Here is a 15070-nt window from a genome sequence, read left to right as displayed (position 1 = left end):
AGCAATTTAAACATAGCAAATATATTTAATATATATGAATGAATTACAATCACCAAAAAGTATTTGATAAAATGAAATATCATAAACTTCATTTAAACAGTTCGATATCTTACGCCAAGTTTCTTTTTTTCAATACGATCCATTTGTCAAGGTTTTTACCCGGGTAAATTTCCGGGGAATAAACCTGCCCGATCCAAATGACAAAGATTATATTTTTAAATGATAGCATCTAGTTCCTAGACCGCGGTAAAAATCTAAACACCGATATGTATTTATTTTGATTCCGTTCGCGTTCATTTTGAAACTATTTGCGTATTCTGCATTTGTAACTCGATATTTAATAATAACGTTTTCTAGGAATTTAAATTGCGTCATCACGCACAAACGCAGCTTATTGGCACTCTATTAACCGCATAACATATTATGAATACAATGCTTCTTTTAACAAGCTATGCAGAACGCAGTCCGTAGTTATTAAAGCAGATAGGTAACTATGTAATTTATATGTTAATGTTTAAATGTAAATTAGGTCATTGACCATCATAGTTCTAACAGTGCTTGGGTTGATACGCCCGTGCTCGCATTAAATCGTCAAAAGTTAAAAATGTAATGTTGATCTGCCGGTGGTAAATTCCGAGCTACGGTTGTAAAGGTCTGGATGCCTAGCGGCATACAACCTAAAAGTAGTATACTTAACGTTATGGTGCCTAAAAACGAAGCTTTCATGTAACATTTTAATTTCAGCTTTTATGTTCCCATCTTCCAATGCATTTTCGTTTGGAATTCAGGAACATGTCCGGCAATCAATTCCTTTATCATAGAACTTATTTCGCCCAGTGTAACACCCATAGCAAGGACATGTCACCTGCTGATGGCATGAAGCTTATCTATACCTGTTTATGAAGGAAAATGTCATATGTGTCATGTTTTTGAAGACAAATTTCATTTCATGCTAGAATAATCGTTATTTAATAATTTACTAAAAAAGTAAATATTTTTGTAATATATAAAATGTAGAAATCTTTATAAAACATTTTGCAGGTACAAACAAAACTACGTTGAAAAGGTAGCGATGTATGTTCATAAGGATTTTGAATTTTGAATTGAAACATTCTACATTATTTAACTTTATATATTATGTATATGTAACCATGATCTCCTCATTGGTGTGTGCTCATGGTCCATATGCCTGTATAAATTCGTAATAAACTATGAAGCTATGGATTATGTAATTCTATGAAGACAACTCAATTTTAATTTCACCAATTATAGTATATCATAGGATATTCAAAATTATAAACACTATTAAATTTATTGCAACATTTACATTATATCTTTAATTAGAAAACAAAATTACATACCTGTTGTGACCTTTAGAAAACCATTTAATATTCACAACCCCTTTGCTTCCGACGTCTTCGACAGTTCTTTTCAAAGTAAGTGTTTTTCCATACAATTAAGCATCGCTGGAATTTATTTTTATCAAGAATCGGGAACAACAGACTTGCCGCATCTTGCTCATCTGGGTTTGATGGCATTATGTTGTGCTAATTAATTGATTTAACTGAGCTACATGCATGTATTTTGTCCGTGAAATGTCATTCATACTACTAAGAGATTGGAAATTGATGTTTCAATGTAAAGAAAGGAATTAAATGTCTATGTGAGTTTGGTTTTCCATTAACATTTTAGTGTTTTTGCTTATATTATATATTTTTCAATTAAATTGGGTTTGCAAATAATGACTTACCCAATAAGCAAATGGATTTCGATAATGTTTTTAACTTTTGTGCATTATTTTAATGAATATTCTTTAATAACAACGAGACAATTAAATATACATATACAAGGAACAAAGGAATACAAGAAATTAGAAAAAACAAAACACAATTAATGTACGGTAGAGTAAACTGCGTCCAATAGGCCTCGAATACAGAATAGGCATTTACTCTTAGCAATCTTCATGATTTATGCAAGAATACACTTCTCTGGGAATGAATTTAGACTTGATAATAAAAACACGTTAAAACGCTACACTTCATTAATAATTTGATTATTAATTTTACGAAATCCGTTTTCTTGATCCGGCATATCGTATGGCGGACATGGCCGGGGTGTTCCGATTGCTCAAATACATCAGCTCATGAATCGTTTCCGTGGAAACGACCACCGTGTAAAAATATACTCGAGTAGAATCAAAATGTCAAACAAACTTCATTAGTTTCCAAGCAGCTCTGAATAATTGATGAAGGCGGTTTCCATTAAAATGAATTGCATATTGCAGCTTCAACATAATAATGCAGATAATACATGTATGCAGCACAATTGGGTTTAACATGTATGCAGCACAATTGGGTTTACAGTCCATGATTTACTACAAGAAGAAGTTTATAAATTAACACTACTTGGGACGTGCTCATAAAGCATCTATAATCAGTTCCATTCGGAACTACTCGGCCATTTTTATCGAAAACAACCTCGGATGTATGCTGGTTCCTCAGTTGAAGTAGTTCGTATTTTTTTTTAATTATATCATAAATCAAATGTAGTGTTTTAGAGTTGTATTTATTGATCTAAGTTTAAATTGATTGCCAGTGAAGTGTATTTTTGCAAACATAATTAAGATTCCCAAGAGTTAAGTCATAAAGTTTAACTGCTAAATAAAATTACTACGCGATCTATTTTCAGCGGACTTAAACGTACAACTTTATATGTATGTAAACCATCCAAATACATCCGAGGTTGTTTTCGATAAAAATGGCTCAGGAGCTCCGAATGTAATCATATCTTAAGTCAACTTTAAAAAAAAATATCGTCAACTTTAAGGATATATATTAGTGTTTTTTTATCATTATGTATTTTTTGTGCTATATGGTCAATGATTGTTTTTCATTTCATGTTACTTAAGAGATACCAAAATAAGGAAAGTGACTTTAATATTGAAATTACTTAATAATTTTTTATAATTACCGACCCTGTTTTATACTACATTGCGTGTTTAAGAATTGCAAATGTGAATAACATAATATTCACATCACAAGGTGTTAATTAGTAGTTAAGGGCATCCAGACCAAAGTAAAATACAGCACACTATGTCATTGATAGTGAATAGCGTCTTTGATAATCCGGACAGAAAGACGGCATGTGATGAGTGTCGATAAATATAGCTAAGTAAGGTTAAACATGTTGGTAAACATACCCCCCATAAATTTTAAGATTCGATGCGTTATACACAACGATATCAATTTTACGTTTGTTTTTGGCCATTTTCTGTTTTCTTCTTGCAATTGTATCATCTGTTTCTAGTCCCTTTTATCTATAAGAATCAGATATGTATTTGGCAATATTGTATAATTTGCAAATGTATCATCTGGTGTCTAGCCCTTTTATTTTCAATGATTCATATTATGTATTTTGCAATGTTGTATAATTTGTATGTGAACGTGTTTCTCTGCATTACAATAATTGTTTCCTGACAATAGTATTATTCATTATGTTTTGTAAAATAAACAAGGCTCACATTCCTATAAAATGGACGAATCATAAAATATGAAATTAGTCTTAGACCACGAATATATTATCTTTTATACAGTATCTACAAAGCAATACATGTAATATATACCCGTTTCTACCTCGAGAATATGACTTGACGTTCTGAAAATGGCAAGGGCGTTTTTATGAATAAAATGCAAGTTCATGGAGTGGTTCGTTGATGGTTTAACAAAAATTTATAATGTTTGTAGTAAATAGCTTTATTCGAGCGTTTTATCCATCCGTGAACACGTTGACATGCGATATCTTTAAGACTGGCTTTAGATACTCTCACTAACTTGAAAGTGCCGATCTTCTCTTTTTTCAATCAAACTAGGTGTTTGCATGTTTGTGTTGGCCAATGACAAGCGAGTATTGTTATTTGTTTTTGTTTTTTTCTGTTTATTAATTTTACGTAGATCGATTCTAACGAATGCACCAAACTACATTGAAAAAACACTTTCATAGAGTATATTTCAGTCAGTCTATTTTCCACCAAGGTTTACTTGTTAAAGCTGCACTCTCACAAATATACTATTTTACAACTGTTTTAAAAAAATCTTGGAAAGGGCAAAATTGTGCGTAAATATCTGAAAAACAATGATAAAATATTGCTGACAAAAAATCAGATCGCAGATTTCCATGTTTCCGTTCAAAAATAATGTCTTATGGCTTAAACCGCTTTAAACTAGTGTCAGTAGTAAAAGGTAGCATATACTTGCTGTCTGCATTTTTTGAGTGTGCCAATGACAATAAAGGATTTTGCTATTTTCTTTTCATTAATTGTACGGAGAGCGATTTTGACGAATGCTTAACGAACACCAAGTAATTGTGAAGAAATAAAGACCATAGAGCGGGCTACCTCGGCCTGCATCCGAGGTACACCCACTCTTTAATTCTGCAGACGGCCATAATTGAACTTTAACATAAACATAGCCGAATCCATGTTCGTACAGCATGTTCTTAATTTGTGTTGCCAATGTCAGTTTCAATGATTTATCAAGCGATTTAAGCATATCATAACACTTTTTGGATATATTTTATCGTTTAACATAATCCATTGTATCCAGTACTAGGCATTTTGACATTGCGAGCACATACAAGATATCTGCCGCATTCGCTGAACGTCCCAAACCGTCATACTGGCTTGTCCTGCAATCAAGCGACCTTTGTTCAAAACAATCGGAAAATCTACCTGAAGCCCATGCCAGTACGGTATTTCTGCCATCAAATGTATAATTATTTTTTCAAGATACCTTTTATACTCCTCTCATGTCACGACTTTTGCTGTTGAAAACTCGCCTTACGTCGAGGGTCTGTCGAGCAGGGCCCAATCACTAGCCATCGTAACTGCATATTTTGGTTTAAATGAGCTACATTTGGATGATGCAGATTGCGGAATATGCTTCATAGGAATGGCTTATTCCTTTTTAAAACATAGGTTTTTTAAATATCAGACACAGAAATCAACTAAGGGACAAAAACGCTCGATTCGGTTAGCTCGACGAATTTGACCTTATGTAACTTGAACGGGTCCAATATAATCAATTGTTTTTAATAAACACAACACCTTGTGTATATATTAATTTATATTCATATATAACATTCAAGTTATGCTAGTATGGATCATGTTCATGGGTTCATGTAACAACTTATTTAGCTGGCAGGAAAGTTCATGACATGAAACATTAAATATTACGACATGAACACAAAGACGTACATCGTGACGTCACATTACTTCTAGCACTTGTAAAAGTCAATCACAGCAATGTGCATCCGCTCTGACCCGCACCCTCACGCCACGGGTTTTCTTTGTTATTCTCGAAACCTAACACGAGTTTGTCGTCTGCTTTTTGCTCGTCCATAAATTTCATTAGATCGTCAAGCGCCTGGCTGACCTTGATCGGTTGAATTTTCGACTCAACGCGCAACTGACCGCGCAGTTCTTTCAGCATTTGGATTTCCTGTCGCACTGCCGCCATGTCTAAGTGTATGAAAAAACATCCAATACATTCAACTAGAGTAAGTCAGAATAAACATACTGGGAGACAATCTACTGATATAGATTTGCATTCCCATACACCAGGGGGGTACACGTATTCTGAATCTGCAAGGGTTTAAGTGAGGTTTTGGAGCTTGATATGCAAGATGGCGGCGAAACCATGACGAAATAGGATTTTTGGAACCTGTTTTCGCCTGGTAAGTGGTATAGAGTATATATTTCAAAAATATCATGACGCGCATTCGACTCTACAATTACCATGCCTCACTCGGCTTTTTATTTCATGCGTTTAGGTTACGGAATAAAAAAGTTATTGAAGGAAAACCTTCGGCCAGTCTGTTCTTTACAAATGTGGAAAGCGAGAATTTGATACTTTTTAGGACGTTTAAGTTTCAAAAACACATATTTTTGCAATGGTTTCTGCTTTAACATTATTTAAATGTCGTATTTTAATTTCCTGACAATTCCTTTGCTGTACAAGAGCATTCATGGTAATTTTATTTTGGTTTAACCACCAAATGTGTGCTGAAAATAGTTTAACCACCTTTTGGCATCTGCACTGAAAGGCACTTTTATAAATGATAAGAACTGTGTGACAAATTAAACTTTCCATTATATTAAACTATCACGTGTTGAATACTTTTTATAAAAATATTTTTGAAGCGATTTATTTGTCTTTGAATTACTGTCTAATTTTCTTTTTCTCACATTATACGTACTTACAACCAACTGATAAAATAGAAATTAAACAACCTATTACAACCTCTTACCATTAAAGTGGATGGTTATTTTTATATTTGCTATTTCATAATGGTCACATCAGAAGAACCAGTAATCAAATGAAATATTTGTTTACTGTTAACTCTCGAATTAACGTCCTGCTTCTATTAATGGGGCCAACGATATGCCGAGATACAAAAAGATATCATCTCTGAGTTTAAACCGCTCAAGAAAACGGAAAACGGGCAAGCCCTGTACCAGGCAATTCAAAAAATTTAGAGTTACCGTCACACCCCGAAAGAGTTTCAGTTTCATACCAAACAGCATTTTTTCATTCTTTTTAACGATTAAGACCATATTCTTTCTACCGATCATTGCTATCAGCACATACCAACAGAAGAGTTATAGAGGGTAAGATTAAAATCAATAGCTGTACACTTTTATATCAGGCCAAGTTGTTTGTTCCTAGAGTCAAACTGACAAAGGAGAGTATACATGTATAAAACGTTTGTTTTGTATACAACATGTGATAATATAATATAAATGAAAGTTTGTCATAATATAATGGAACGTTTGTCAGAAGTGTAATTTGTCACACAGTTTTTTTTCATTTATAAAAGTGTCTTTCAGTGCAGATGCCAAAAGGCGATTGAACTATTTTCAGCATACATTTAGGTGGTTAAACCAAAAAAAAAATACCATGAAGGCTCTTGTACATCAAAGGAATTGTCAGGAAATTAAAATACGACATTTAAATAATGTTAAAACAGAAACCATTGCAAAAATATGTGTTTTTGGAACTTAAACATCCTAAAAAGTATCATTTTTTTGCTTCCCACATTTGTAAACAACAGACTGGCCGAAGGTTTTCCTTCATTAACTTTTTAAATCCGTAACCTAAACGCGTGAAATAAAAAGCCGAGTGAGGCATGGTAATTGTAGAGCCGAATGAGCGTCATGATATTTTTGAAATATATACTTTATACCACTTACCAGGCGAAAACAGGTTCTAAAAATCCCATTTCGTCATGGTTTCGCCGCCATCTTGCATATCAAGCCCTAAAAACCTCACATAAACCCTTGCAGATTCGGAATACGTGTACCCCCCTGATACACGATGCCCCCAATATATAAAATAAAAATTAGTATACCTTTAGTCTTAAAGTTGTCGTGCAGAACAGCGAGACTTTTATGTAAATGTTCCCATTTTTCCAAACTATTGAATGCACTTTTGTTTGGAATTCGTGATAATGCCGGAATATTAATTAGGACTCATTTCCCCCATTGTAACACATGTAGCAAGAACATGTAACTATCGAGGGACTATATAACTCCATGAAGTCAATTAAATTTTAATTTCATCAATCATAACATGGTTTTAGTGAGGGGATTATGAGAGGGTGCTGCACCCTGTCCCTTTCTGGAATCACCCCACTGTCCCCCTGGGGACATGAATGTGCACCCTCCTGCCTTAAAAAATGAAATGCTTAAGAAAATCCAATGTTTCTTTTGTTTTGTTTAAAACTTGAAATACGATTATGAATTCAAACAAACTTTACAAATTTAGTAGTTGAAACCTAAGATTACTTCAAATAAGCTCAATTTCTATCATTGTCTCTGAAATTTATAATGATTTAATCATTTGAATTGTCCAATACACTGCACCCTTTTGTACCTTAGCACCCAGTCCCCTTTCTGCAACACCCTTTCCTTTTCAAAACCTGACTAAAAACCTACATCATATATCATAGGATATTCACAATTTTAAACAATAAATACAACATCTGTTCATTTTATCTTTATTCAAAAACAAAAATTACATACCTGTTGTGACCTTTAGAAAACCATTCAATATTCACACAACATTTGCTTCCGAAGTCTTCGACAAATCTTTCCAAACTAATTTTTTTCATACAATTAAGCATCGCTGGATTGCACTTTTTTCGTGAATTGAGTACAAAGACTTGCTGCAACTTGCTCATCTGGGTTTGGTAGCATTATGTTGTGCTAATTAATTGCTTTAACTGAGCTGCATGCATGTATTTTGTCCGCGAAATGCAATCCATACTATAATATTCTTGGAAATATATGTACCAATGTATAAAAAGGGATTAAAATGTCGATGTAAGTTTGCTTTTCCATAAACACTTTAGCGTGTGTTTGTTTTTTACTTATATAAGTTATTATTCAATAAAATTTGGATTGTTAATTGTTTCAAACGAAATAAACAACTATAATTTGATATTTGCAAAATTCAAAATATATGTGCACAATGTCAAAAAAAATTCATTGATAACAACGAGACAAATAAAAATCTATATACAAGAAACAAAAAATACAAGAAATTTGAAATAACAATACATGCATGGCAGAATGAATTGCGTCCAATAGAGCCTCGAATATCAATAGGAGCACCTCGGCCATTTCCCTTCGAAAACAAATTTTGATGAATGTGAACGGCTTACAATGTCAGAAGTCTTTGTATTTAGCTACGCCGAAAGTTGATCACGTAATAATTTCAATTTAGCAGTTAAGCACTTTACTCTTAAAAATCTATGATTGATGCAAAAAAAAACACATTTGACTGGGAATAATTTGAACTTAATTATAGAAAATACACGTTAAAACACTACAACTAATTATTATTGTTATTATTAATAATTTTACGAACTACTTTTACTTGCACCGGCACATCGTACGGCGGAGATGACCGAGGAGTTCCGATTGTTAGAATACATATCAGTTTATAAACCGTTTCCGTGGAAACGACCAGCGCGTAAAAATGTACTCGAATGGAATCAAAATGTCAAACAAACTTCATTAGCTTCCAAGCAGCTCTGAATAATTGATGAACGCGGTTTTCATTAAAATAAATGGCATATTGCAGCTTCAACATGGTGATGCAAATAATTGCAGCACAATTGGCTTTTCGGACCTTTTTTTACTTCGAGAAAACGTTTTTTTCTTCTTAAGTGTACTATTGTATTTTTTTTTATCAAATATGTCAACATGTCAATTTTACACCACATGTTTTATCCGTCTAATGGTATACAGGAACAGAAACTTTGAAAAAGCATTAAAGCTTACTTCTCAATTCTTTAAATCTGTATTTTTATTTTTTAGTAGGGTTAATTTTTGATATCTCATACTTACAAATAATAACTATGACGATACCTTTGTGATTATATGTTTACTTGCTATTATATGTATTTTGAACTTAACATATTATCAAAATAAATACGGAGATCGGTTTTGACGAATTCACCCATGAACACCAAATTAGATCTCCAATTGTAACGATATACAGAAAAAAGAGCGGGAACTGAATCCATGCTCGTAGAGCAAGTTATTATTCTGTGTTGCCCATGTCCAGGGTGAGGAATCACGTGATTTCAACGGGGTTCTCACATGTGTCACAACGGTTTAAAACCGATGTAAACAAGCAAGAAAGTGACAGTTATTTCTAAATATTTTTTTTGAGAGAAAAGATGGGAAAATATTTCTTTTTAAAAGACTATACTATTTTCTGCTTCTACAATTGTGAAATATTTTGGATTTACTTGTATTTTAACGATGGAATCCTTGGCCAAAATTTCGAATCGACATGATTTTGTAGAACGATGCAACGCTGTGTATTGCAAGCCTTAACCAACGGAATCTTATTTGAGGGCAATCACGATACCGCCCCTCGCCTTTACAAATGTAAAAAAAAATATTATTTCTGTTAAAATATCATTTTTTTTTTTAAATTTCAAATTCTTTTTTTTTAATTTCAGATCTTTTTCTCAATATGTACAGCTAGTACTTTACATAGTAAAACTCAAAGTCAATCCTTAAAGATGCGCCGATTCAACAATAATCGCGTTTTTTCTCAAGACGTACTAAAAAGATTCTACGAATAAATGTCAAATATCGCGTCTTTTTTGTTTTCAATTTGTGCAGTACTTTACATAATAAAACCTCTAGGTCAATGAAAAAAGATGCAACGGTGCAACAATGAATATCGCGTTCTTTTCGCTAGACATACTAATTAAAACGAAGCAGTGAGGTAAATGTCAAATCTTGCGCATTTTATCGAAATACAAATGAAAACACAATAGTTATCCTATACAAAGTAGTAGCAATTTGATAAAAAGCTGCAAAAATGTAACAAACAAATGTGGCGTTTTTTTCTTGGGCAATTAAGGCGACCGCAATGGCCCTAGTAAGATTCAGAAGTTAACCTTTAGACCCAGTCACATTGTAAAGACTTGGATCTGCGAGTTACCACGAGTGCTGGTGTATTATAACTCCCCAAAAATGCTACGAGCCGACCGCGGATTCCGATGCAAGGTACATCAGTTCGAAACCTGCTCGAGTTCTCTTCCGTGTTGATCGAAATCTTCAGGAGACTGATGCAGTGCTTATTATTAATATGATCACATTGAACTCGCCGGAAATCGCAGCAGTCTCGAGGACATGTTGATGTGGTACGTACAAACTCACAACAACTCGAACGAACCTCGAGCAGAGATCGTAATTATGTCCTCCTGAGTCGCTGCTGAACTCGTAGATTGTCGAGCGATTTTTGACGCGGCGAGAAGCGGCGACAAATGAAGACATAGATACCACCAGTGTTCGAGTTCGTGCGACACCCCTACCACATGTCTTCGATATGTGTACGAGACGAAAACTCGTACGACAATTTTAAACCATTTAAAGTTCTCGCTACTGCTTGCCAAGTACTTTCTTTATGCGGAGATATGTCTTCGACATGCAACGACAAGGCTTCGAGTCCAACACGACACCTGAAGAGGTTAGGCGAGTTGAAACTCGCAACAACTCGTAGCTGAAACAGTGTGACACGAGCTTTAGACTCAGCCAAAGAAAAGCATTAGTACATGTATCCACCTTTTTCATTTCTGTTACAAAAATGTATGTGTATAATAGTAAAACTTCCAAATAGTTATATAATTCAGCATTTTATAGTTTACCACCATGCTCTGTTAGAAGGAGAGTTACCATGAAACGAAGATTTATAGTGTGGAGTCTGAAGATGTTAGTAAATATTAGCCATGATTTCTCCACACGACGTTTTAATTCGCCCTAATGTTGTCAATTCTCGCCTATTGTCGAGAACGGCCAGCGAATAAATTCTCCGCCGTCTAAAGCAGTCTTTGTAACAAATCATGTAACTCACTTGTACGATGTCGTACGAAGCCGTGCATATTGTTGTCTATTGTCTCTTATCATCGCCTGTTCTCGTCGTCCAAAAAACAACTGCAGAGTTAAAGCTGCACTCTCACAGATGTAGTGTTTTTACAACTTTTTAATATTTTTAATTAAATGAGCCAATTTCTGCGATAATCCATGGAAACCAGTTATATAAGACTACTGACAAAAAAATAAGATCGCATATTTTTATATTTAAGTTCAAAAAATGATGTTTTATGCATTTTTGTTGAAGCCATAAAACATTAATTTTCGAACGGAAATATGAACATCTGCGATCTGATCTTTGTCACCAATCTTATATCATTGGTTTGCAGATATTTACATAAAAATCTGCTCTTTCCAAGACACAAAATAAAAAAGTTGTAAAAAATGGTAAATCTGTGAGAGTGCAGCTTTTAGGCAACAAAATACGATGACATTAAGAATAATTGTGTGTTTCAGTGTATGCTCGTACTAATGGGTGTGTCCCTGCTGTTTTTGTTTTATTGACATTACGTGAAACAAAAACAACCGCCTATTGATACGGCGTTCTCTATGAGTGAGGAAAGTCGTGGGTTCAAATTCATTTCGCGTCATACTAGAATACGTTAAAATATGGTACATGTACTAAAAACCCATTTTGGTGGGCGCTCGGTAAATAGGGTTGTACATGAAGTTTACTTGATACCAGTTTAAACGCAGGAAATGTGTTTCGGTGCTTTACATCGAGCAGTTTAAAAAAACGTATATTCAGATTTTTTAACAACTGAATTTATCTGAGAATTGCTGTCGCTTCTTCCCTAACCTCTTTTTCACGTCACATTCAAAAACACGGTTTTTAAGTCGTGATAACATTACAGCGGGTAAAGCCTTACTGGAGCCACAATCGGAACCCCTCGATACTTTTTCATCGAAAAAAAACCTCCGACGTAAATAAACGATTTAAAACGTCAGAATTTAACTACGCTGAAAGGAGATTGCGAAGTAATCTAATTTTAGCAGGAAGCCTCAGGATTTAAGCCTAAGAAATATTAATTATTTATGCAATTATACAGTTTACTGCCCGGAATCAAATTAATCAAAGACAACAGTTTACACGTTTAAACACTACAATTAATTAATTAATTAATTAATTCTATTGTCATCAATTTTAAGAGGTACTTCTACTGATATTCCTACAAACATCCGAGACTGTTTTCGATGGAAGATGTCCGAGTTGTTCCGATTGAATGCTGCCAATGGCAAACCTTTATAAACTCTTACAGTCCGTGATGATGTAAAGATTGGCGACAAATGTGAACTTGTCACTATCAATCCAGGGGTCGCACGTTGGAATCCCCGTCGCATCACTCAAAATATTAATCGTCTACCGGGAGGGACGTTAAATGGGGTCCCATGTGACAGTTCCATACACCGGTGCACGTTAAAGAACCAGAGTAGCTCTATCCAGGGTTACATTCTGTCTGTGCACTATGCTCCAAAACCCTAAAATGACTAACACTCTTAACGGAGCACTCGCCGAATGGGCAATGCCCGAGTGCGAGTATAATTAGCTTACACACCCATCCAGGGCACTTGTCGAAAAACAAACACCAGCGTAATTGAGACACTTTAATTTACATGTATAGTGTTTACAAAGCCGGAGAAGGTACATAAGAATTCACTGATATACAATATCTAGATGCAGGAAAAGCTGAATCAGAAAACTCTATTAAAGTTGTCTTGTTTTTGTTCTTGTTATCCTCGTTGTTGTTGTTGTTGTTGTTGTTTATGTTGTTCTTGCTCTTCATTACGAGTGACCTGTGTTTAGTGTTTGTTTGTTGTTGTTGTCTTTGTTGTTGTTGTTGTCCTCGTTGTGTTGTTGTTGTTGTCCTCGTTGTTGATACTGTTGTTGCTGATTGTGTTGTTGTTGTTGTTGTTGTTGTTCTTGTACTTTTTTGTAAATAATTTGATAATGAAACATCAGTATAAAACATAAACTATATTATTCTGAAAATAAAATAATATACTAACGTATTGTTTCAGCAAACACGTAACTACTAGACGAAAATTTAATATAATACTTAATTATAGTGAGCTTATAAATGAATTACTGTTGTTCGAACAATTCAACTTATTAATGATTGTAAAGGCATGAAAAAATAGTATTAATACACTCAGAATAAGTACAAAATGAAGTCCAGTGAAATGTCCGTCTAACGTTTTGGCATAAAATGATAAGAAAAGTAATAACACTGTATTAGGTAATTGGGCAGACTTCCAGAATAGTGCCTTGTTCAAAAAGAGATAAGCATGCAAAACAATAAATACACAAAGAAAGTAATTCCTCGCACAATGATAAGCAAAATATAAAATTTGCCCACGGGTAATGTGAGAGTATATAAATTGCACTTTGTTCCATACACACAATCATCCACACAAGATATCTACATGTACAAAAAGAATACGAACAAAGTTCTGACAATTCTTTTTCAACCAGACAAAAAACAGTCAAAATATACATGTTAAAGGGACTCGCTCACAGGTTTTACGGTGGCAATGATTTGTTTTGAATGATGAAAAATTATGTTTAAAAAAAACAACAAGAAAAAACTAGCAGATCTTTAATTCAACAAGAAATTGTCAAGCCAAGCCAAATAACTTTCCATTTTCATTTGTATTACGAATGCTTTTCGTCGAAAAAGTGTATCTTTTTTCACAATTTTCAATATTTATTAAGAGTTTAAGCACTGTCTTCAAAATTCACACAGATATATTTTTTTCGATTGGTTTGACCCAATTAAAAACGTAAACGAGTCCCTTTAAGTTTCTAAAAGATGAATTAGTTCCTTTAATGGTCTAAAACGTGAACGAATCACTTTAAACCTTTGTGCTATATTAATGTGCAGTTCTTCTAAATTTGATTCCAGACTCAGACTTAGATTTTTTTATTTAGATTCAAAAAGATGCTATGAAAATTTATTTTTCTTTTAACACATGTTGAACCATGAAACTCTCCAATTTTCATAATCGATGTTCTGATTGAATGAGGTTTTAATTAAATGAATATATATAAGGTGTTGAGTCTGGAGTCTGAACTTGGATTTGAGTCCGATCGTAATAACAGCACCAGAACGTAACGATGCCATGGTTCATGCTGCACCATTTTGACTGAGAATTTATAACAACTGATAACTTGCAGCATCTCAACAAAGGAAAGTCTAAAATGTTTAAAAAGGCATTCCGTTTCCAAGGCAACTACCGGAAATGCTTATCAATTCTGTATAGTTGTCTTATTTACAATAAGGAAGCGGCTTTGTTATCTAATACTAAGAAAATCCAATCAGAATATTATTATCAGAGAAATATTATGTGGAATTAATTTATTCAAAAAAATCTATACTCGTCAATAAAAAAAACGTTTTGCTAAATAATGTCATTCGAATGAACACGATATTTTACAACTATAAAGTGGAGCCAAATTTGTGTGTGTATATAAAAAGTAACGAAAAAACAATGCATTGCACTTATCCACCGTTAACAAAAAAGCTCAGTATGTACATAGACATGTGAAATTTGTAGAATAATTATACCATCTATATTTTGTCTTCATTTTAAAAGGTTCAAAACCACCTCACTTTCAAA

The sequence above is a fragment of the Mya arenaria genome, chromosome 13, assembly GCF_026914265.1.
Source record: "Mya arenaria isolate MELC-2E11 chromosome 13, ASM2691426v1".
NCBI classification, from domain to species: Eukaryota; Metazoa; Mollusca; class Bivalvia; order Myida; family Myidae; genus Mya; species Mya arenaria.
This window is presented reverse-complemented; position numbering follows the sequence as displayed.